This window comes from Podarcis bocagei (genome assembly GCF_964188305.1).
Source record: "Podarcis bocagei genome assembly, chromosome: 5".
NCBI lineage: Eukaryota > Metazoa > Chordata > Lepidosauria > Squamata > Lacertidae > Podarcis > Podarcis bocagei.
The window spans coordinates 98,573,856-98,599,012 of NC_138129.1; the positions used below are offsets into that span (position 1 = coordinate 98,573,856).

At 45.1% G+C, this 25,157-nt stretch overlaps 1 protein-coding gene across 3 annotated transcripts in view; it reads left to right on the top strand.

Moving 5' to 3' along the window:
- The window catches only part of TNR (tenascin R), a 402,595-nt gene that overhangs the window by 219,816 nt on the left and 157,622 nt on the right, over positions 1–25,157 (top strand). For 2 of the 3 annotated variants that reach the window (XM_081194287.1, XM_081194288.1), the window contains exon 2: positions 16,744–16,844. The exons of the other annotated variant lie outside the window; for it this stretch is intronic. The gene's annotated coding sequence lies outside the window, so the exon portion shown is untranslated. The remainder of the gene's footprint in view (positions 1–16,743; positions 16,845–25,157) is intronic. 3 annotated transcript variants of the gene reach the window in all.

The following is a 25,157-nucleotide window of genomic DNA, read 5'->3' on the forward strand; positions in this document are numbered from 1 at the left end:
CCAGATGCAGCTTGTCACGCTGGCCTCGTGACCCGGAAGTGTCTGCAGACAGCGCTGGCTCCCGGCCTCTAGAGTGAGATGAGCGGACAACCCTAGAGTCTGGCAAGACTGGCCCGTACAGGCAGGGGTACCTTTACCTTTACCTTTACTTTCAGCTGATGCTGTTTGCTGACAGGCTAAAAGCAATGGCACATTTACTGTCATACGCAGTTTGGCCCTGAGCCTAGCTCAAAAGGCATGATGAAAGTGAGCCGGCGTATACATTAGTATTTACTCCCACTTGCACCACTAGGGTCTGAAGTTGAATACACATGGTGTTAGCCAGAGTCCCTATCAGGGGTCAGCAAACTTTTTCAGCAGGGGGCTGGTCCACTGTCCCTCAGACTTTGTGGAGGGCCAGACTATATTTTGAAGGAAAAAAAGAATTCCTATGCCCCACAAATAACCCAGAGATGCATTTTAAATAAAAGCACACATTCTATTCATGTAAAAACACGCTGATTCCCAGATTTAGAAGGCGATTGGGCTGGATCCGGCCACCGGGCCTTACTTTGCCTACCCATGGTCCATATCTATCCTGTAGTTCCTTAAGAAAGGCTGTTGATTGATGCACATTCCTTCAAACCAGCTTCCATCCAATTCAAAACAATAAGCTCGACAAATTTGCATTCCCTCTTAGATAATTATGATTTCATTAGTCACTCCTTGCTTCTCCTATCCCCAGTGCTTTTCTTCTAGAAAAAAAGGTGTCAGTACAGCATACCCTTGAGTACCTCCAGAAACAAGCACTGCCTATTCCTAATTTTGCAGTGAGAACTGTCCTGATCCCCTTGCCCAAAGGGAGGTTCATGGGAGTGGTTGGACCTGCGGTTCAAAACAAAGTTCCTTGGGTGGCAAGACCTGCCTTTGGCTTATGCCACATTCAGGGGCAGAGGAAAGGGGGGCGGACCGCCCCAGGTGTCTTCGCTGGGGGGGGGTGACATTTGGCGCACCACCAGCCCGCCCGTGACTCTCAAGCCTACCATCGGGGGAAGGGGGGAGCTGTGCCGCTTTGCTGGCAGTATTCCCCCCTTCCCCCTTCGTTCTGACAGCTTGGGGGAGGCTTGGGAGTCACAGGCTTACAGCGTGCCGAATGTCCGCCATCAGCGGCTCACTCCGCCCCTGTGGGCGGCTCGCTCCACTCCCAGCAGCAGGGCACTTGCCACTCCATGCACCCAAGCAGTTATCCTGCGCCTGGGAGGGCACCCTCCACGCCCCGCATCCCTCAGGAGCGCACCCACCCTGGGCAGCGTGGGCATATGCTCTGCTGCTGTCCACACTGTACACCAGGGATCAGCAATTGGCAGCCTTTGGCTTAAATCTTGCTTCATGAGTTCAATCACCCGCCTATCCCCAGAACCAAGGGGATACATTGTGAGGAGTGGTGTCCATGGGATGTGTCACCAGCCCTTGTTAGAACCCAGCCTGCCACCATCCAACCCAACGCTAACATGGTTCTCCAGTAAAACTAGTTGTTGAACAGGGATGTGCACAGGTGGCCCAATGAATATAAGCTGAGATGTGCACATTTTAGATATCTGTTGGGCATGCACAGATGATGGCTTCATTGACTAGCAGTTGGAGGGGTTGCAGGTATAGGAAGCAAATCAGGTAATAGTGTGCCCAGCAATGTAAAAGGAGATTTGAAACACATCAGGGGGGAATGACCTGGCTGCATTTTCAGCTTCTAATGTGCACATGCCCTGAGAATAACATTCAGAAGCAACATTCGCAATGGTTAGAACACTCACCCACTGCCTTGAAAACAAATCCCTCTGTTGCTGGAGAACGGAGGTGGAAGACACATACACAGTCCTCATGCAGAAGTTGTTTTCAGCTGCTTTATGTGCAGTCAAGGTGAAACAGTCTTGATATTTCACAGCTCATCAAGGAAATACCTAACCTTTATCACTGAACACCTCTAGGGGTTCAATAGGCCCATATATGCATGCTAACTGGCAACCGGTGAAGGGGAGGCTGCAATGCAAAAAGCCACAGAGGACTTTTGCACTGCAAGATTATTTATGGGCACACACACACCCCGCCCCGTTCCCATTTATTGAATGCAGCCCACTGGGAAATGATTTTGCCCAAGCTCATTTGTACGAATAGGAGTTGCTCTAGAGTGCAGCTTCGGGCCATTTCAGCTGAGTTTGTGCCTGGGAAATATTCTTGGAGGGTTATGCCCATTTTGTAGCTGTTTCAGCCTCAATCAGGTCTCTCCCTTTCACTCTTAACAGCTTTTTCTACTTCTTCTGTAAATTATTGTGTTCTTACAGAGACGGTGGTGGCCCATGGATTAAATTGCTTTAAAAGGGGTTGAAATGAATTCATGGAGGAGAGAGGTCTATCAATTACCATTAATCTCTGGATACCTAAATGGACTCTGCATGCATAGAGGCAGTGGACCTGTGGATATCCAAAATGCCTGGGAATAAATAATGGGGGAGAGCTGTGGCTGTCACGACCCACATGTGGACCTCTCAGAAGCATCTGGCAGGCCACTCTTGGGAACAGGGTGCTGGGCTAGATAAAAACCCAACCCACTCCAATGGCCTGATCCATCAACGCTCTTCTTTCTTATTAAGGATGGATCACATTATATTCACTGTGCCACCTTTGCACATCCCTTTTCAACAACTAGTTTTACGGGGAACCCATGTTAAGGTTGGGTTGGGTGGTGGCAGGCTGGGTTCTAACGAGGGCTGGTGACACATCCCATGGCCACCACTCCTCTCAATGTATTTCTCTTGGCTCTGGGGATAGGGGGGGCGGTTGTACTCATGAGGCATGATTTAAGCCAGAGGCAGCCAGTTGCCGATCCCTGGTGTATATGGTGTTTCACAATGTGGCATAAGCAAAAGTCAGATGCTTGCCCCAAGGAGCTCTCACTATAAAATTAGGGATAGCAGAAGCAAGTAATGACTAATGGTGTCATAATTCTCCTGGAAATCCCAGGTTGAGCTGCCCCTTGAGGTATGGTTCAACAATATCTGGGACATGACTGTTTCAAGTGTTATAAAGAGAGACACCTATGATTAAACCTATGACATCCCCCACCCCTTCTTTTCACATGCAAGATAGCAAATTTATCCCACCAATTTCACAAACATCTGTGGAGAGCCTACATTGACGATTTATGTTTTGAGATTATGTAAAATGATACTATAAATTCAGTGCTATGTTTATTATTGTTTGCAGATACTGCATTAAATTTTATTTTAAAAATATTTTTTTAAAGTGTAGAGCTTGGGCTACAATGCTGGTTGTGGTCACAGTGCCACCCTCCCCCGGCAGTGGTTAAATTAAGGGGTGATAACATGACCTCAAACAGACAACGATCTGGATTAAAAATGACCACAACTTAAAAAAAATATCTAGGAAGGAATGTGAGTTTGCCCAGCTCATATTGCTCATTGCATTACTTACGCAGCAGCGATACTTCACTTCACTTCCCCTTCCCCATTTCTTCTTCAATTTGGAACATAAGATGAGACACCCCCCCAGACACAGGCTGCCTGCATTTAGAAAGCCAGGTCCACTTCAGGCATGTGTACTGCAGTTTATATCATATGAGGCTCCTACTCTTGTTGAAGCAGTCATCAATGCCTGTGAATTACATGAGCAGCCCAACCAAGCAGAGCAGACTTTGCTGTTTTGGCCATTTCCCCTTATTGTATCTTGCACACATTCCATGAAGTTGCTGCCCCTACCCGGACCCAAAACCCTCCACAAAGACAGGAATGTGCCACACCAATTATTTTCTTCAGCTTTCCATTTTGATTCCCCAGAATCCTGCAGGGCCCATCTCTCTCTTGACCCAACATGCAAGTTAACCCACCTGTACACAGACCCTGCCCTCCCAAGCCCTTTGGGGTCCTCCAGGCAAATCCCAAAGCCAAACCCCAATGCCCTTCAGGGTTTCCCCATGGGGGAGTTGCTGGCACTTTGCGCATGAGCCATCTTTTTTCCCTGTGTGCTGTGGTAGACCTCTCTTGCACTGCAAGGCTCTATGAAGAGAACAACCAACCAAGTACAGTTTAAAATGGTTTTCAGTGGTGCCATGCGTACAAAAACATATATTCGGATTTTGCAGAGTATTCAGAAAGGAAAACTGTAGGGATTCAGAATCCTTTGCTGCCAGGTGAGTGAAACACATTACATGCAGTCTTCACCCAGACGACAGAATTATTGATTCGCTGAAATTCAGTTGAGGAGGAATTTGCCAGCATCTCTGTATCTCAGATATCTCCATGGAAAGTCTGAAGAGTGCTTCAGATATCCTAGTCTTTCTGTGCACATGTGTTCTTTTTCTTCCTGGAAAAAGCAGTTACATAATCTGTTTTGCTTTATACTGGCAGTTCAATGTGTGCGTGTTGACTGGATGTGTAGATAAGAATCTGCATCTCAGTGAGAATAAGGAAATGCTGACAGACTCCCACATTCAGACACACATTCTTACAAGCGCTCAGTCTCGGGGGGGGGGGTTCGCCCTTCTCTCCCTACCTTGTGCAAGAGTTTGGGCCTCCAGTTACTGAAACGTATTTTCCCCTGATGGAAAAATCAAGTAGAATCAGACAACAAAAGTTCCAGATAATTGACTGCAGCAACAAATCAATATTATCTGTGTCCAAAATTGAACCTGGTGAATTAGTTTGGAATTCCAAATAACTCTAAGTAGCACCAATCTATTGTCCTTTCTGTGCAACAAAAGCAGCAGTTGCCTATGGGCAAGAGAGCCAAGAGTTTACTGAACACAGTCAGCAAGGCAGTACAGGGCGCTGTCGATTTGCTCTATCTTGTGCGTAGAATGCAACAGCTGCCTGCAGTGGGGTCACCAGCTGCCTGCAGGAAGTGAGGACAGTGGCACATGCCCATGAACTGTGGGGAGAAGTGGGAAGATGGTGGAGAAAGATGGTTGGCATCACTCTTTCTTCTGTGTGCTCAGGAGGTTGATCCAGAACAGGGCTGTGACAGCCCTGCATCAAAGATGCCAAACCTCTCAGCCACTTAATACACACACACACTGGATGAAATCACTGAATACGTCATCTAGGTAAATGTGGAATAAGTTACCTTTGTTTGTGTGCTTTATTTTGAACCCATCTTTGAGTTATCAATGGATTTTCTTTCTTTCTCTTAAGCATGTGGCAGCATGGTGGCAAAAGAAGAGCTGTGAGTGAGTGAGTGAGTGAGTGAGTGAGTGAGTGAGTGAGTTAGTTCAGGGTGTGGGCCTGGCTGAGGGAAGGGAAATGTAGGGAGAGTGTCAGGAGAGGTCAAGAGAGCGCCCTGAAAATGGTTACTGAAGACTTCTATATTCTGTGCTTTAAAATGTTTTCCAACATTTTGGGGCATCAGGATGAGAAATTTTCCTTTGGAGACTGGTAATGGGAATAAAACGCTAAGACTGAGAACCTAGAATCAGTCACAAACTTTGGCATCCAAAGTTTGTGGCAGATACTAAAATTCTGCATGCATCACCATTCTTCAAAAACTATGGTACTGGGGGCAGAAATCTATGCCAGGTTTTGTGCTTGTTTGTTAATATAGTGCAGCATGCCTTGGTGTCTGTTTATTTAGTAGCACAAAAAAACAACAACAACAAAACCGCACTTCATCTTGCCACCAGTATACCAGCATACAGAAAGGAGGCTACAGAAGTCTGTTCCTCAGTAGCACATGGCTCTGTTAGCTTGGTATGCTAAGGGTAGTGCAAAATACAAAGAAATAGATTGTTTCTGCCTTTGGTGCTATCAATCCTGCACCTTTTGTCAGCACTAAATCCCCTACAAATAATAAAAATAAAGCTTCCTCGCATTAAATCTTGAGCAGTCCATTAAAAACTGTGTACACAGTGAAACAAACAGATGATTAAATAAGGCCTATAACAGTATTTCTATAATATACCCTCTCTAAATAACATAATGGAAAAGGCCCATTCAGAGCTGATTAACCTCAGTTCAGGAAGATCATTTATTTCAAATCATTATGCTCAGCTGATTAAAAATGAATTAATTCCTACAGGAAACCATTTCCAAACACTGCCTCTACTCATAAATCCAACACAGAGGCAGGAGGAATGTCTCATAATGCAAAAATCTACACACAGAGCCATAAATCAGTACAAAAACCAAAGAATTGGGGGTGGGGCCTGGCAATGGCCTGGAAGCCCACTCCTACTGAAGACCGCTGGAGCCAAAGAGAAATGGGCCTGATCCGTGCCTGGATGGTAACCCCAGAAGCCCACCTTGCTGCCTGCAGTACAGCAGGAATTCTCAGACTCTGGCACTGGAAGAAGAACAGTCCAGAAAGTTACCCATGACTTCTGTCTGAGGACCAAACTATTCTTGTGTCTGCCCCATTGGCACATGAAGTAGGCAATGGGATTTAATGTTTGTAACAAGAGGTGTTCATAAATGAGGGTTGCAAAAGCCTGCAGCTCCACACACACACACACACACACACACACACACACCCCTTATGTTTCTTTCTTCCATCATCAACTCAAGTCTTTTCACCTTGGCTTGGCTTGCTTCTAGGATCAGAGTCAAGCTGGGAGGAAATGACCTGAGGCAACAGAGGGCAAGGAGTTAAGGAAAGGGCTCCCCTCACCCAGGCACATTTTTATAGCAAAATGTAATTGCCCTTCACACACTCATCCACTTTGGTTGTGATCAGAGCAACTGCACGAACAACAAATATGGCTGCCACATCATGCTTAGTCCACCCTTCGGACCCATCAAATTCATTCAGTTGTGGCCTGTGTCTGTCTGTTGCACATCCTCCCACATTTCTCTGATGAAAATAGGAACATTATATTCTACATCAGGAAGCGTCTCCCGCCTTTGATCTTGCCGCACATATATTCATCGTATAAACATATACACCTGTCACATCGAGCGAATTACAACCCTCCAGTCTAACCTACACCATAGGATTGTTGTAAAGAAAAAAATGTGCAAGGGAAGAGATCATGTACAGCACCGTCAACAGATAAACGGAATGAAATAAAATTTTAGCTGTAAGCTACCTTGAGTCCCTGTCAGGGGAAAAGGCAGGATATAACAATAACAATAACAAAAATAACAATAATGATAATGGAAACTGTGGGATTGATCGGGAACATACCAGAGAGTAAATCCTATTGAACTCAGTGGGACTTAGTTTTGAGTAAAAATGCTTAGGATTGCAGTGTAAGGCTGCATAGTCTTTACACAGTTACCTGGGAGTAAGTTCCATTGAAAACAGTGGGACTTACTTCTCAGTAGACAGTGTAAGGCTCCATTTACAATAAACGAATAAACATTCCATGTGTTTTCTTAAAAAACTGCTGAAGCATTGCAATCAAAGAACGTATAGTGGATTGGTGACATTTTCCTTCAAAATTATAGGAAGGGCACCGTAGGCCAGCTTCACCATTTCCTTCATTTGGTGCAGAAATTTTATTTTCAGTAAAAACAGGACTATGTTTGTGAACCTACACACCCACCCACCACTTTTAATTGTTCCCTGAGACATGGAAGGGAGGGAAAAGGAAAAGTGGGACATTCCGGGATCAAATCAGAAACCGGGACAGCTTCTGTAATTCCAGGACTGTCTTTGGGAAATGTGGAGGGTATGCCATTGTTGATTCAGTGAACACATGTAACCCTTTTTCGCCAAGTTTTTTTAAAACTAAAAGGAGGCTGTTGTCTGGGGGGAAAGGCTTTGGCTATCCCACCTTTCTTTGCACCCAATGTGTTTTGACTATACACAGTTTTGGCTTTAGGTGCAATCCCTAGAGCATAAGCCCCACATAACGAAAAGGCTTACTATATTAATGTACCATTTCAACAATAAAATTTGTATTTTCTGATTGCTGATATCCAGGCATTCAGTGCAGAAGTCCTCTCCGCCTTCCTGGCAGATGCCATTGCATCACTGCATAAGCGTCGTCTTGGACGGAGGGGAGGTTGTAGCCTCTACCTGGCCCGTCTGAAATGGGGTATCCCATTAAAGGGATCCAGGGAAGATGCTTCTGTCTGGGTGCCCCAGACAGCACTCCCCAGGTGCAATCCAGTGGGGGAGTTACTCCTTGATGTAGTTCAGGGGCGCACTCATTTCCAGTTGACCCCCAAATGTAAGTTCTTCTGGCAGGTGGGCCGGAAGGGGTGGGGTCTACCCAATGCCTGTGCCAAACCTCTTCCATTTGTTGTAGCCTAGTTTCACCCAAAGGACAATTGTCATGCCTCCTGTTCTCGGTATTGGGGAGGACTGAAGGGTAGGACTGAATCCATGGTCTTTGAAAATGGGTCTGAACATGACTGCCGTGGATTAAGTGTTGGACAGGGAAGACCTAATTTCAGAATACTCTTCTCAGCCATGAAGCTCAGAGGATAACACTGGGCAAGGTACCATTTTTAAGGCTGTCTCACAGGCTTGGAGAAAGGGCAGGATACCAATGTGATGATCAAAATATGCATCCTCTATTCTGACACTTTATGCCGAGCATCTGAAATTGTATGATAAACAGCTATTAGCACATAGGCAGATCACATCCTCAGGAAAGATCAGCCGTGAGCGGGGGCAATGCTTGTGCTTAGTTTTGTTTTTCTGAGCAAAGCATATGACTTTGGATGGTAAATTGCCCCCCTGACTGGTGTAGAACGAATGTAATTAAACTGAATTTAAGTGCTCTCTGAGGTCTTCCCTTTCTCAATGTGGCATTTCACATTTTGCAGTCTTGTAACCACTTTACACCAGAGGCCTTTTTAATGCAAGAGAGATCCGGAGCTCATAAAACTGGTTTCTGATCCGTGCAAGAGCCAGGAGCTTGAGAAGGCTGTGTGGCAGAGATTTTGCCAAAGGGCTCTTTTCTCTGGGGAGCTGAGAGACAAAAAGGGGGCAGAGACAGGCGTTAGGAGCCACAAACTGGGCTGCAGACAGATTAAACACAGCAGCCCTGCAGGTCTGCAGAGACAGATAATGGGAGGTAACTCTACGGAGTTCATGAAGCCCATTTAAACTCCTCACCGGAAAGTAATGAATTATTTCTAATTTGTAGACACCTGTGTATAATGGAAATCATCTATTGGGAGAGGATACAGAAGAAAGTACCTGCCAGGTTAACAAAGCAGATGGCACTGAAAGAGGCCTATCCATGCTGCACTTTTAAAACAACAGCTAGGAGCAACATCCACCAGGAGTATATTCTGTGTATTGTTCTGATTCAACAAGAAGACCATTCTAATCTTCTTGTGACCTTATATCCCCATTATGTCTTCCCGCACCACCTTCCCCTGCCTCCTAAGATCGGTAGGTCTCTTGAGACGCAAACCCTAAGAATCAGCAGCTGGGGCCTGGGAGCTTGCTGCTGAGCCCATAAGACTGGCACCTAAATTGACACCTAGGAAGCACCACATAGTGCTAGACTAGTGAGGTGTAGCGGCTAGCTGCACCTTTTGCCAACGTAGGATTTAGGGCAATGTTGGCAGTTCCCAAAATTGAGAAGATCCATAATTGAGAGGCACCAATTTTTGGCTTCACACTGGGTGCCATATTACAGAAAATTACCCAAAATCACCCCTCCTGTTGCCTCAGATTAGACATGGCAATCTCGAGCCAAACAGAAAATAGCCTCTCTCCCTTGATTCTGGCCCATCACCCTGAAGCTATCTGAGAATGAGGATACTTAAGGTCGGACACTGAGGACTGGCAACCACAATAACCTCAAAATTGTTAGGTCATCAAACATGTACTTCTGGGCTTCATGGTGCAAGTTTCAGGGGGTCTATAATACTATGAAACAAGGATTATGCCTCTTATGTTTTTCTCCAACTAGGACTTTGGTCTGGGTTAAATGGGCATTCTCCTCGAAACCCTGCTGCCTGGAGACATCTCACCACAGACTGCCCCCCATTCCTCTCCCAACTCCTTTAAACCCAATTTAGTCACTGCACAGCAGTGGCAATAATACAGCATGGAGGCCTCCTTCTACTTTGGCACCCCATGCATAGCAGAACATCAGGCCATAAAGTCATAAAGAGCCCTTGGGAAATCTCTTCTTTCACATGGACACTGGCACTACACTGGCCTTGGGAAATGGTTTCTCCAGGGACTTAACCAGGGGAGAGGAGAGGAGGAAGAGACGTCCCTCCCTTGCCTTCCCCAATAGCTTGCAGCTACCACCAGTGGGTGGTGCTGTGGTCTAAAGCACTGAGCCTCTTGGGCTTGCTGATCAGAAGGTTGGTGGTTCGAATCCCCACAACAGGGTGAGCTCCTGTTGCTCAGTCCCTGATCCTGCCAACCTAGCAGTTCAAAAGTACATCAAAGTGCAAGTAGATAAACAGTTACCGCTCCGGCGGGAAGGTAAACGGCGTTTCCATGCACTGCTCTGGTTTCACCAGAAGTGGCTTAATCATGCTGGCCACATGACCTGGAAAAACTGTCTGTGGACAAACATTGGCTCCCTCGGCCAGTAAAGCGAGATGAGCGCCGCAACCCCAGAGTCATTCACAATTGGACTTAACTGTCAGGGATCCTTTACCCTTTTTATTTTTTATTTTTTACTACCAGCACCAGACCACCAGGACAGGACAGTATGCGGGATTGGAAAGGAAAGGGAGGGACTTGGGAAACTGGCAGTGGGCCAGGTGTTTGTTTGCTTCTTTCTTGCATAACCAAGGGGCACAAATACAAATGGGCTTCAAAATAACCTGAACTAATTCCTTAAATTAGCTTGGCTAATTTCAGAGGCAACCCAGCATGAGCCAGGGGGGATTTACCCATCACTACCTCAAAATGCTCAAACGTGCCCATGTTGTGGCTTGATCGTGGCCCACACCAGAATACATTATTTTGTCCACACAAAAGGAATTTGGCTTTCAGTTCGCAAAATATTTATGCACAGATGTGATCCGAATAAAAACCAAAATGGCAAATAAATTAATTCAGTGTGAAAAAAATGGAATTAGCAAACAACACCTGAATTGCATTAACAGTCTAAGCAACCCAAATGCTATCAAGGTGTCTTTGTTACATTACAGAATCCATTAACTGAAGAAAGCAGACAAATATCAATATCTAAAAATGCACCAAAGCACCCACCAAAGATTCCAGATAAGCATGCTGCAAAAACATGAGAAGTTGTGATAGCTTGGGGTATTGAATTAATCATTTAATAAAATCTATAAACAGTGCGCAGCAACTAAATAGATGCCATAGACCTACATCAGTTCAGAAAATAAGCATCAGAGAACAATTGTACAATGGCATGCATCGTTGTTGACACCAGGCACTTTATATTCTGTCACCTTTCAAGTATCTCTGATTTCAAAAGACACTTGAACTGAGGCATAAATGAGACTCCCACCAGAAGGGGAAAATTGCTTCCGCTCTGAAGGAAGGGAGTCAACTGAAAGCCACCTCAGGCTTCTTGCAGAGCTCTGCATTTTGCCTGCAATCCTTATACACACTTACTTAGGAGTAGAGATGGGAGGGTCTTTGATTTTGGTTCTCTTGGTTTCTCATTCTTTCAATTTTTAAATTCAGTTCTCCACCTTTCAGCAGCGATTTAGTGCAAATTTTTCACAATCCAGTTTTTAAAATGCAGTTTTGACTAATGGGCATATTTTTGAAAGCAAGCTCTAATATAATGGATCTTATACTTCCATTAATATGTTCATTTTTATGCACACCTTCCACAAATTTATCCATTCCTGTAGACACTGTTGGACTGGAGAACTGCACCGCAAAATATGGATAAGTGCAACTTTTGAAGTTCTCAAATTATTTAAGAAAGTGTTGATTTGGTAGATTTGGATTCAAATATGAACTGCATCAAATCTCTCCCCATCCCTACTTAGGAGTAAGCCTCATTGACTCTGGTGGGACTTACCGCTGAGTAAACATGCAAAGAACTCGCTTGTTAGACTCTTCAGGATGTATTGCATCTTGGATAGTCAATTCCAACCTCAGGATTTGGGGGGTGGGGGTTGAAGGGGGTGGATGTCATGACCATAAAGATATTAAGCTTATAGCATCATGTCAGGTATGAGCTAAGAAGTGCTTGGATTGCCTAAGTGTCTGGGGTTAGCTCCACATCCCAGTTCCACCCGCTACACTTGTGATAGCGCTGTCTTCTCTGCTCCTTGGTGAGAACTACAGAGTCCGTTCAGCTGCAATAGCTAATATCTTTGGTCAGTTAGTGAAACGACTCAGGAGAGTATGTTAGCACCTTCAGTTTCCTGTGTTATAAGGCTTTTTGCTTCTCCACGTGGTGTTTTTCTCTTTGGGAGTTTTCCTTCTCCTTTTTTAACTTCATAGCCCTCCCTTCAATTTCAGCACCTTTCCAAAATGGTAGACTTGCAATCCAGTGACTTCCTATATCTTACACAGTTGAGCAGGAGCAGCTGATTCCACACACACACACACACACACACACACACACACACACACACACACAACTCTGGTGTGATTAAAAGCTGTAAGCATTAGTACAGCTGCTACAGTCTTTCACCTCCCCAGTTCACAATCAGCTCAAGCCTACGCTAAGTTTGGGCTGAAATCTGCAGTGGCCTTGAAAAGTCCCTCTGCTTACTTGGCTAGAGCTGAGCTAGAAATGCACGAATGCTCCAGTGATTTCTATCTGTCAGATTCAAATTAGGATAGCAGAGACAAGTCCTAGGAAACAGAGGCTGTCCCTGGTGATTGGAGTAAATGGCCTTCGCTCTACCAGCCAACAATAGCATTGTGGTGGTGGACTGGGCCAGTGGGCCATCCCCTCTCTTGAATTGGGCTGTTTTTCTTTCTCCCTGCTTTCAAATCCCCATGGCTGAGAAATGCAGCTAATAACATTTGCCTCCCTGCATTGTCTGGTTTCTCATCCTTTAGTGTTTGCCAATTCCTCTGAGACCCAGGCGTGAAGCAATTATCTGAATAGATGTGTAACAGGTCCCTTTCTATTTCTGTGCTTGTGCAGGAGTGTGATATCAAATACAACCCGTTTCTGCAAGAGCTGGTTGTCTTCTATGTATGTAGGAAACTTGCAGGTAAAAAATGTAGCGTATAATAGAAGATGGTTCTGTTTATGCCAGTAGGTGGGGAAAACCTACCTGATGGATGGATTTCTACTCCGCTTTCCATTCAAAAGAATCCAAAAGTGGCTTACAAACAATAAACAACAATAACACAATAGAACATCACAAGCACAGCATAAATAATATAATTAACAAACAGTTACAATCCATAAAACACTACTGTATCAACAAACCAACAACTAAAAAGTAAGCTATACATTGCAATTACAGTGTAAATCATATTATATGGTTTGGTTGGCATCCACCTGTCTTAGGAGACAATGGAAGAGTGTGCCTTCACGGATGAAGTCAAAACGTTGGAGAGTTACAGCACCTGCTGTGGCTGCAGAGACTTAAGCAGGAGAGACATGTTTTGTTGCAGCTGGGGCAGATGAAGGTGTCCAGTTGTGTTGGTGTACCATTGCATTTCTTCTTTTTGCGCTCCTCTCATGGGTCATTCTTCCTTGGTCACTGCTGTGGAGGCACGACCAAATTGTCTCCAGGCATAACAAATCAAGAAGGCATCTATGATCTGTAAAACAATATCAGCAGAATAGCAACTAAAAAAACTATGTTAAACACTATTATGGTCATACATACGCACTCCCCCCGCCCCCCATCCAATGACTCATAACCTTTCACTCTATTCAGCCTATTAAAATACACATACACATCCATTATACAGGAGAACCCTGATCTAACAGGAATACCTACAACAGAGCTATACGTTATAAGTTATTAAGCTAAACTTGTGGTCTGTCCTTCTGACAAGTGATGTACAAGGCAGTCGCCAACAACAGCAGAAGTATAGCATAATGCAACCATCTCCTTGTCCTTGGGATTTTTCAGCTGCTGCCCATGAGGCTTCTACTTTTGTAGCCAATGGGGATTCATGTTGGGTGGCAGCCGTGGGAACTGGAATGTGATGGTCTGAGTCTGCACTGGGTGAACTTTGCCGGCAGAACAAGCAGGGTGACTCCAGGACTCTGAAGGCAAATAGGGGATTCCTCTGCCAGTACAGTGAGGCTCAAGTGCTTCCCTTCAGGATAAGGCTGACCAGCAGAGGAGAAGACTCTTGCTCTCCTCTCGCTGGTGGCTGGTAGCTGGTTTCCCTCCTGCTTGTGGCTTATGGTTGTATATGCAAAAACCTCAGCAGCCTTTTTTTAAAATAAAGAGGGAGTGTTTTTCATACTGAAGTTCTGTAAAGGCTCAGTTGCCCACTGTCTAAAAATGAGATGGTGGGGCTAGCAGGCTTCAGGCACTGATCTGAGGTTTCAGTTTTGGACTCTTATCTTCTCCAAGTCATCAAGAAAATAGTCAGGTGGAGGAGCCAGATGCAAGGGCGCAAGCTATTTTCTGTTTGGCTTGAGAACTTTCAGGTCCATACCTAAGCCAACCAGACTCCACCCTGAGGTTCTTTGGCCTCCCTGGATGCTTCCAGCAGTGACTCAAGGTGTGTAGGGTTGTAGCATCTCTGCACTTATCAGAATGGGGCTATGTGGCAGTGGCAAGATCAGGGGAGCTCTGGGCTGGTGGCCTCCTGCCACCATTCCAAAGAAATATGAAATGCACATATAGTAGTAGCAGTAGTAGCAATTGTTGTTGTTTATACCCCACACATCTGGCTGGGTTTCCCCAGCCACTCTGGGTGGCTTCCAACAAATTAAAACACATCTGACCTGACTGTTTTGTAAAATGAGTGACTAGTGGGGTGCCACAGGGTTCTGTCTTGGGCCCGGTCTTATTCAACATCTTTATCAACGACTTGGATGATGGACTCAAGGGCATCCTGATCAAATTTGCAGATGACACCAAACTGGGAGGGGTGGCTAACACCCCAGAGGACAGGATCACACTTCAAAACGACCTTGACAGATTAGAGATCTGGGCCAAAACAAACAAGATGAATTTTAACAGGGAGAAATGTAAAGTATTGCACTTGGGCAAAAAAAATGAGAGGCACAAATACAAGATGGGTGACACCTGGCTTGAGAGCAGTACATGTGAAAAGGGTCTAGGAGTCTTGGTTGACCACAAACTTGACATGAGCCAACAGTGTGATGCGGCAACTAAAAAAGCCAATGCAATTCTGGGCTGCATCAATAGGAGTATAGCATCTAGATCAAGGGAAGTAATAGTGCCACTGTATTCTGCTCTGGTCAGACCTCACCTGGAGTACTGTGTCCAGTTCTGGGCACCACAGTTCAAGAAGGACACTGACAAACTGGAACGTGTCCAGAGGAAGGCAACCAAAATGGTCCAAGGCCTGGAAACGATGCCTTATGAGGAACGGCTAAGGGAGCTGGGCATGTTTAGCCTGGAGAAGAGGAGGTTAAGGGGTGATATGATAGCCATGTTCAAATATATAAAAGGATGTCACATAGAGGAGGGAGAAAGGTTGTTTTCTGCTGCTCCAGAGAAGCGGACATGGAGCAATGGATCCAAACTACAAGAAAGAAGATTCCACCTAAACATTAGGAAGAACTTCCTGACAGTAAGAGCTGTTTGACAGTGGAATTTGCTGCCAAGGAGTGTGGTGGAGTCTCCTTCTTTGGGGTCTTTAAGCAGAGGCTTGACAACCATATGTCAGGAGTGCTCTGATGGTGTTTCCTGCTTGGCAGGGGGTTGGGACTCGATGGCCCTTGTGGTCTCTTCCAACTCTATGATTCTATGATTCTATGAAAATGATGTGTGCAAATGGATTGAGCATTTGCTACTGATGCTTCATTTTGTCCATGGGATCCAGCTTCTTGCCCACCACAAACTGTGAAACCTGACTCGCAGGGTGCTGCTCCCTTCTGCCCTTTCCACACACGAGTAGACCCAGGCTCTGCCCCCTAACCTGTCAGGCATATTCCCTGCACTCCCAGTCTTTGCCCCCATCACAGGTGCCAGGCCTTAGGAAGCCTTCAGAAACTCTAGTGCAGTCTTTGCCAGCCTGATGCAGCTTTCCAGGCAGCAACAGCACTGCTAGCTTAGTATGATGGGAGCGGTGGTCCAAAACATGTATATCCGATTGGCAAAGACCACGCTAGTGGGTTGGGTGTAGCAGATAGAATCAAGTTCCTTGCAAAAGGGCAGGGGGAAATGTAGCCTATCACAGGGCGCAGCATAGCAGCCTCCAACTTTGCTCAACGTAGTGAGCATGCCTAACTTGAAAACTTTTATAAGGGTCAACAGTACCACAGGCCTATCATTGTTCAATATACTTCCTTGCTAGTCTGGCTGATTTGTCTGTACTTCCCTGGTGGTGAAATACAAGGTATATTTCTGCATCTTAGATCCCAGGTTCGGGTTCAGAAGAGACCCTGGTTTAATAGCCAAAAATAACACATTTCTTGCAACCTGATAGCTCTCCAGTTCCCAAATTTGACAGTGGGGTATCCTCAGTTCATATCTTGACACGCCATACACCCCACTGACAATGGACAAGTGTCGGGGAGTAAATTCAGACATGAAAAGGTGCCATTTGTACTTCCAATGTGTGGAAGAAAAGGCTGGCAGTTTTGAACATTCTTTCAGCTGTTAGTAGACTTTTTTTAAAAAAAAGGGGGGGAAAGAGCAACCTCCTCTCCCAAAATATAAAGTTTGTTCCCCCCTTTGAATGAGAAGATTTAATCTCTTCCTTTTCTCTTTGCTCTCTCTCTAGGCGGCTGTGGAGTGTTGACTTGATAAAGAGGCTGCTTGCTTTGGGGAACTGAATCAAGGAACGAGTCACAGAGGTGAACATCAAACAGCCTGTTTCAGCAGGTACTGGGCCTTCTTGATTCTCCCCAACCCTTTCCTCCCATCATTCAGTGTGTAGCGACTTCTCTCTTTAGTTCTGGGAGAAGCTCAAAGTCCACATAGAAGGGAATTCCATTCTCCACGCAATCCCTGCCGCCTTTCATTAAGATAGATAGATAGACAGATAGATAGATAGATGATAGATAGATAGATAGATAGATAGATAGATAGATAGATAGATAGATAGATTCTTTATTGTCATTACACTAGTGCAACATTGCACAAGTGCAACGAAATTGGATGCCATCCCTTAAAAACAGTAAAAGCAAAACAACAACAACCAAACAAACCACCTTCCAACCACACCCACACCCACCCCCAAAAACTCCCAGATCTCACTATCGAGTTACAGCATTCAAAAAGGCCACAGCTCTTGGATAGAAACTGTTTTTCAGTCTATTTGTCCTTGACTTGATGTTTCTATACCTCCTGCCAGAAGGCAGTAGTGCAAACAGACTGTATCCCGGGTGAGATGGATCCTGCAGGATGTTGTTTGCTTTCCTAAGGCAACGGGAACCGTACAGTTCTTCCAAAGGTGGGAGAGGGTGACCAATAATCCTTTGGGCTGTGGTTATGACCTTCTGGAGCACCTTCCTCTCTCTAGCTGTACAACTGGAGAACCAAGCACAAATACAGTATGTGAGTATGCTCTCTATGGAGCCTCGGTAGAAGGACACTAGCAGTCTCTCACTCAGATTGTTCTTTTTTAAAAGTCTGAGGAAATAAATTCTCTGCTGGGCCTTCTTCACCAGAGCAGTGGTATTTGCGCTCCAAGTCATGCCCTGATCCATAGTCACTCCCAAAAACCTGAATTCCGCCACCCTCTCCACCCATTCCCCGTTGATATACAAGGGCTGAATGTCCGCCTTTTTTTTCCTGTAATCCACCACCAATTCCTTGGTCTTAGCCGTATTAAGAGCCAGATTGTTCTCTCCACACCAAACACAGAGCCGCTCCACCTCGTCCCGATAGGCAGACTCATCCCCTCCTGAAATGAGCCCCACCACCGTAGTATCATCAGCAAACTTGATGATTTTGTTGCTGGAGTAGATGGCTGTACAGTCATACGTATAGAGAACATAGAGCAGGGGACTCAACACGCAACACGCAACCCTGTGGTGAGCCGGTGTTAAGGCTAAGGGCCTCCCGGAGGATTCCATCTTTTTAATGACGGGGCTCTTGTGCCCTTTAGGTTCTTGGCTCCCAGTCTGTTGTGGAGCCCACCTGCATGTGGCCTCCATCTCCTTTCCTCGGTGTTGCAGTTAGATAAAGCGTGTGCAGCTTGAGACCCACCAAATTCAGCTCGCCAACCAAACGTAGGGCAAGCATCTCTAAAGGCTGCAGTGTGTGACGTATGGGTTGCATTTAGTTCAAAGAGTCGTAAGTTGTGCAGGGCTTCTCCTTTCCCACCAAACCATTATAAAGAAGAACTGGTCATGCAGAGAATGGGAAGGACTGGAGTTAAAGGTGAGCATGCATTAGATCCCAGCTTCAGGCCCTGGCTCTTTCAGATGCCAGGGAACAATTGGGTCCAAATACCAAGCCGCAGCGTCTACTTCACTGCTCATCTCCTCACCCAAGGGCATGGGCAGGCAGGTGAGCAAGCCAGCAGAGGCAGTCCAGAGGGGTAGTGGGACCCCCTCCCAGGGCTCTGGGGCCCCAGCTGCTGCCCACAAGTGCCACCCCCTAATGCCAGTGTTGGATTTCACAAGGCATAAGCGCAGAATAGAAGGCCTAACATGGCTGACATGAGGAAGCTACAGCGCTAACAATGTTGTTTTTAATAAGGTACCTAAGGACGTGGGTTATTACGTGACTGGCAATAAAAGCATATTACTGTGCTCACTCATGCCGGGGAACGCATGCTCTACTCCTGCATTATGTGATCTCTGATGGGCTGGCACAAATCATTTTTTGAATTATTTACTAACCTAACTGAACATTTCCAGGGCTTCAAAAGCCTATCATAAAACACAGCCATGTCCCTACAGTACTCACCATAACTCTTTGCCTGGTGGAAGGAGACACAAACTTGGGCTTCCTTTTAATTTCAGAGGTTTCCAGATGTTCTATATTTCTTTTTCTCCTTTGTGAGGTGCCTGCTGTGGGTATGATGAACAGCTGAGCCTGTGCAAAACTCTTCTAAGAATGAGTTATTTTGTTGGTATGCTTTCCTCTTTTAAACATTCCCTCCTCCCCTTGCTTTATGGTCTCCAGAGAAACTTTGGTTTAATTTATCACATAAAGAGGTTTCCAAGGAGTAGAGACATTTGCGCAGGTATGTTAGAGAACCGACCATGTTCATAGGGCAAAAGGTGTATTTGTCCCAGGCTGTAGCTTTGCGTGTGTGAGACATGTGCATGGTTCCACCTGGCATCCGCAATTTTAGTCCTGCTTGCATTCTAAGCCAGATAGAAATTTGATTTGGGGGCATCAGCAACAAGTAAAGTAAGGTGGCAAAGTGCTGAAGAGCTATGGAGTGGCTATGCTTTCTCTGTGGGCAGTTAGTGGTGCTGAGATGGTTTGAGGGCCATGTCTAAGAGTACGAGCTGTGTGGGCCCACTTCAAATCTCATCTCAACCATAGACTCAGCAGATAGGCACTATCCTCTCAACTTCCATTCCCCCTTTCCGTTGCAATACGTAGCTAATTTTATTCTGCTTTCCAGGGCTGACCGAGATAAGAAGTATTTTGAAACTTCAAATATGTGATATAAACGGTAATTGTGTTGTTATTCAAACACCCCAAGCCACCAATGTTCATGTGTAATTCTCTTAACTCTGGGAGGGGGAAATGCCATTTATGTAGATCAAAGTATAGCCTATGTTGATTTTCCTCAGTTAGGCTAGTTATCTTTAGGAGTGCATCAGAGTTCCACCCTCACCAGAATCTGGGGCAGATCCATACAGCTTTTGACCGAGGTGAAAACATTCTCCATGTGGAAGCCCTGCTTTACTACAGGACCTGGGTCCACCCTGGAAATATACAGAGACTTCCAGTAAAGAAAGGGAGATGTTGTGCCTGAGATACATTGGGGCATTTGAGGTGGGCATCTAGTGCGGCTTCCCCAACCCACCACCAGCTTGCATATGAGACTCTCATTTCACATCCTGAACTGCTTCAATCCAGAAAAGGGGAGGGTGTTTGTTTTTAACTATTCTTGCTGGATCAAGGCCATCCCTCCTTGGAAAATCCACACCCCAAGATATGGTGACTATGATGCAGTAAAGGTAAAGGTAAAGGGATCCCTGACCATTAGGTCCAGTTGTGGACGACTCTGGATTTGCAGCACTCATCTCGCTTTACTGGCCAAGGGAGCCGGCATACAGCTTCCGGGTCATGTGGCCAGCATGACTAAGCCGCTTCTGGCGAACCAGAGCAGCGCACGGAAATGCCATTTACCTTCCTCCTGGGGTGGTACCTATTTATCTACTTGCACTTTTGGGGTGGGGGGGCATGCTTTCGAACTGCTAGGTTGGCAGGAGCAGGGACCGGACAACGGGAGCTCACCCCGTCACGGGGATTCGAACCGCCAACCTTCTGATCGGCACACCCCAAGATATGGTGACTATGATGCAGTATGGAATCAGTAAACACTACCACCCTCTTGCTGTGGAGTAAATTGCAGGAGCCGTCCATGGTTAAAACGCCACGTATCAGAGGGAGGTTGTTCTGCCCAGCCTTAATTACTTTGAAGGTCTGTGAAATCTGGGGCTTATTGGTAGGAGATTAAGGCTGCACCTGTTATTGCTTCTGTTTCTCTGCCTTTCCTTTCTCTGCTGGCTATGTGTGCCAGTGTGGTGTAGTGGTTAAGAGCAGTAGACTCGTAATCTGGTGAACCAGGTTCGATTCCCCGCTCCTCCACATGCAGCTGCTGGGTGGCCTTGGGCCAGTCACACTTCTCTGAAGTCTCTCAGCCCCACTCACCTCACAGAGTGATTGTTGTCGGGGAGGAAGGGAAAGGAGAATGTTAGCCGCTTTGAGACTCCTTAGAGTAGTGATAAAGCAGGATATCAAATCCAAACTCTTCTTCTTCTTCTCTTCTATTATAACCCCTAGGCTAGATTATCATAACACATTATATGTGGGGCTGCCTTCGCATGTGATTCTGAAACCGCCATTAATTTAGAATGCAAATGCAAGATCTCCTAACTGAGACCTGGGGTTGGAAAGGTATCTTTCCTTTGCTCAAAGAACAACACTGGCTTCCAGGCCCATTTCACACTGAGAGCCAGTGTGGTGTAGTGGTTAAGAGCAGTAGTCTCGTAATCTGGGGAACCGGGTTCGCTTCCCCGCTCCTCCACATGCAGCTGACCTTGGGCTGGTCACACTTCTTTGAAGTCTCTCAGCCTCACTCACCTCACAGAGTGTTTGTTGTGGGGGAGGAAGGGAAAGGAGAATGTTAGCCGCTTTGAGACTCTTTCAGGTAGTGATAAAGCGGGATATCAAATCCAAACTCTTCTTCTTCTTCTATTGGCACTTTCCACCCCTTTCTTGTTACCGCTATCCTCCAGGGAGTTGTTGCTGCCTGGTACTGCCTGCTTCAAACTCTGCAGAGTGGACTAATGTCTGGAGACAGTCGTGAGAGCAACAAACCCTGAGACTGAATCCTGAAAAGAGAGAGGTGCTGTTGGTAGAGAGTTCATGTGAATGGGAATTACAAAGATGACCTGTTCTGCAAGGGGAACCTATGAACTGCGGACTATGACTTGGGAGACAACGGGTCAAACCCCCAGGGACTGGTGACCTTGGGCCAATCACTGCCTCTCAACCTAACCTGCCTCACAGGGTTGCTGTTGCAAGATAACTTGGGGAGGGGAAAACCACATATCCCACCTTGAGCTCCAGAGGGGAGGCTGGAAAGTGATATATAAAAGGGAATTAATTAAGTAATTGGGGGTAAGTAATTAATTAATATTGATCCAATGCTGTTGCTAGAATCCTAAGTGGCTTCAGCGGCAGGGAATACCTATGTCCAGCTCTGGATGGTTTGTCAGCTATGGCTGTCCCTGGATCTGGATAGCCTTACTTCAGCCATCTATGTTCTGGTAAATCTTACAGCTGGACTACTGCAATGCACTGTGTGGAGCTACTCTTCAAGTTGGTTAGTGCAGAATGCAGCTACAAGGCTACAAACCAGTGCAACAGATTGGAAGTATTTTCATCTTGTGAGCTGCCATGAGATCTTGTGATAAATCTAAGGAATCGAATAAATGAAGTACATTTCACTGATACTGAAAACATAGGATACTGGCTGCAGTGAGCTGCTGAGCTCCATTTGAGGTGTTGGTCCTGGTGTATAAAGCTCTGAAAGGCCTGAGGCCAAAATGCTTAACGGAACTCCTCTTCTATAGAGCTACAAATAATGCCCTGATGATCTCTGGGCATAATTCGAAGGCGCATCTGTTTCTTGGGCTTTGCGATGCTGAAGGTAATTCTGCATCTTTTACTTGTATTTTTTTGTTTGCTGCATTACAAAAGAAATTGGTTGAAAAGTTTTTGGCAGATAAGTTTAAATGTGTGGTTTTATTGTTGTTGTTGTTGTAATTGGTTATTTGACCATGTTGAAAACCACCTTGGGCTCCTGTGGGAGGAGGTGTGGTCAAGCAATGCCACCAATCAATCAAAATAAAGTTCCTCGTTTGTTTGAGATTGACAAATACTCATCCCAGCCTCAGGGTATCCTGCTAATGTTCCAAGAGCCAGGTGGTGCAGACCATGTGTGAGAGGGAATCTGGCAGGTTTTTTGCACAGAGGGACCCAACTGAGCTCAGCACACAAGGTACATGCGGTAAAAAGAAGTGATTCCCCCCTCTTACGTATGACAGGAGACATGGCACATATGCACAGCATGGCCACATCAGTGCACATGCTTGTGTAAAGCAGCACTGGATGATCATGTAAATGAATGGCACTTCCAAACACATTCACTGGATTCATGATTATCCTCAGTTTCTAAATGGAAAAGCAATCAATTACAAATGACAGGTTTTGAGTCGCTTGCCAAAATTCTCAAATTTCAGGGGGAAATAATTATACTATAAAAAGGACCATTATTATTATTATTATTATTTTCTCCATTATATTCATGTCTTCTAGGACTGCACTATTTAATCACTTAATCTGTTGTACTATTTGACTAAAAACCTTTTGATCAATTGAAAAGGTGTCCCAATTCATAAAGGTAAACATTTCTAACACATGGTTGGTGGGGTGGGGTGGGGTAGGGTGAGGTGTGGGAAGCCAGGAAGACTCTTACTTGGTAGCATTCACTTTCTTGTGGCAACTTTGCTAAAAGAACAAGGCAGAAAAAACAGAGGCTTTAGGAGAATATTGCACCCTGCCAAATCGCTGACATATGTGAAAGGATTTCATGTTGCACTCTGAGTACAACAGTAGCTGGCAAAAGGGTGCTGGGGCACCTCTCAGAAGAGTTTGCAGTTTTGAATTAGAGTTGCAGCCAAGTACATTTCCGATATTGGAAGAATAAATCCTGCTATTGGAATAAATTGCAGAAATGAAGGACACCAAACTGTCTGTGAACTCCTGGTGCTGAATGTTTAGGACAGAGCCTTACTAATTTGTTTAGTAGTTAATCAATGGTTTCTCCCTGGGCTTTTCATACTATACTGGTGACAGAGGCAGGAGATACCAGTAATCTGCCACAAAGTGTGGCAAAAGAATAATGCCAGTGGAGGAGGATGGTTTTGAATAAAGGGTGGAACATAACCAAATCTCACCGACTTCTTCGCATCATGGCATTATCACACTCAGCACATGATCCCTGATTAGTAGGATCTCATTGTGTGATCTAAAGGAACAGGAGATGAGAAAGATAATAGTTTGTGGGCAGGTGTTGTTGAGGTTATGGAGGAGATCTGAGAGGACCTTGGGCAATGCTGAGGAAGGTCTGAAGTGAATATAGTTATCATAGCACTTGGTATTTGTCAGGCATGTTGAAGAATTAAATTGCTAACTAATAGCACAATGAGTGTTGGAGGTGTTTTCCATTGCAACTGGAGAAAATTATAACATGGATACCAAATGGGGGGAAATAGCACTGTCGTGCAGGAGCAGCTGGCTGTAAGAGGGATAATGAGGGAACGGAATGGCAATACGGCAGAGAACCATTGATGATTAAACTAATGGCATTGAAACACAGAGGTGGCGGGAGCTTCATGTTCGGCTGGAAGAGAAGTTGGTAGAAATGGGACACAGATTATTATGAAAAAGCTGCTGTACAATTTGCAATGGAGATAACAGAGAGGATAATGGAAATAATTGTGACCAGAACAGGGGTGAACGTAATGTTGGATTATGGTAAAGATGATGACAACAAAGGTGAAGGTATTATCAATATGGAAGGAGCACCAAGAGGGGGGTGAATGAAATAGATAGTGTGCCTGTCATATTCAATTCTGATTCCCATGCACCAAGTGCAACTTGCAAAACAGCAATGGACGAAGACAACTCCGACAATGAATGACAATAATTTTGAAATGAGAAAATAATTGCAAGTATGAAACTATCCTACAGGTATGGAAAAATGAAGAAGATGCCTGAGTTGCAATGGGGTGGCCAGAGAGATGAGGATATTATTATTATTATTATTATTATTATTATTATTATTATTATTATTATTATTATTATTATTATTATTATTATTGAAGATACGGATTTGCAAGAAAGAGAGAGATAGGAAAATGGTAATGGATATAATTAGGGCTTTAACAGAGTAGTGATAAAGATAATGGGACTGTAATTGTGGTGAGGTGATGATTGCAAACGAGGAGGTGAGGATAACAACTGCACAGGAGATGATAAGGAAGATAATGGATTGTAAGGCAGTTGTTGTTAAAGGTAATGGAGCTGGGATGGAGAAAGGTAATGGAATTATAATGAGGTGATGACGGCCACGTTAGGAAAAACAGTTATTCTAATAAAAGGGTTGAGAGCCCCATAATACAATGAGGCACCAGAATTATAATACTTGCCATTGCAGCTGCTGGTAGAGACAACCACAGTGCAACAATGAGTATGTTTGTTGTTCTTGCAATGGCGTCATTTCAAGAAAACAGGAGGTAGCAGTCTTGCCCTTGATTGCTTCAAGGGCAACAGGTGCTGGCAGATGTTATAACCCAGCATTTCCAAAACTTCTGAAAGCCAAAGGCACAGTTTTTCCTTCTGAATCAAAACTGGAGTCATGTTTCACTCCCAAAAGGTGTTGTTTTAAAGTGAACATAGAGAAAGAGGTACTCACAGTCAGATGAACACATC